The sequence below is a fragment of the Geospiza fortis genome, unplaced genomic scaffold, assembly GCF_000277835.1.
Source record: "Geospiza fortis unplaced genomic scaffold, GeoFor_1.0 scaffold992, whole genome shotgun sequence".
Lineage (NCBI taxonomy): Eukaryota > Metazoa > Chordata > Aves > Passeriformes > Thraupidae > Geospiza > Geospiza fortis.
The window spans coordinates 67,034-67,358 of NW_005054625.1; positions in this window are offsets into that span (position 1 = coordinate 67,034).

Sequence of the window (325 nt, forward strand, 5' to 3'; positions counted from 1 at the left end):
GGGGTTTGGGAGAGGAGAGGGGAAGCGGGAGAAAAGGGGGGTGCGGAAAAGAGGGGGACGGGAGAGGGGAGAGAGAGGGGAGAGGGGCGCACAGCGGGGAATGAGGGCTTTGGGAGAGGAGGGGGGAACCCCGGGGAGAAAAGGAGGGTGCGGAAAAGAGAGGGAGCGGAGAGGGGACGGGACCGGGGCTGCCCTGAGGATGCGGCTCCGGGATTGTCCCGGGGGGGGTGAAAGGATGGGGAGGGGGACACACACACATGACCGCGGACACACACACGACCAGGGAGACACACACATGACCGGGGGCACACACACACCACCGGGG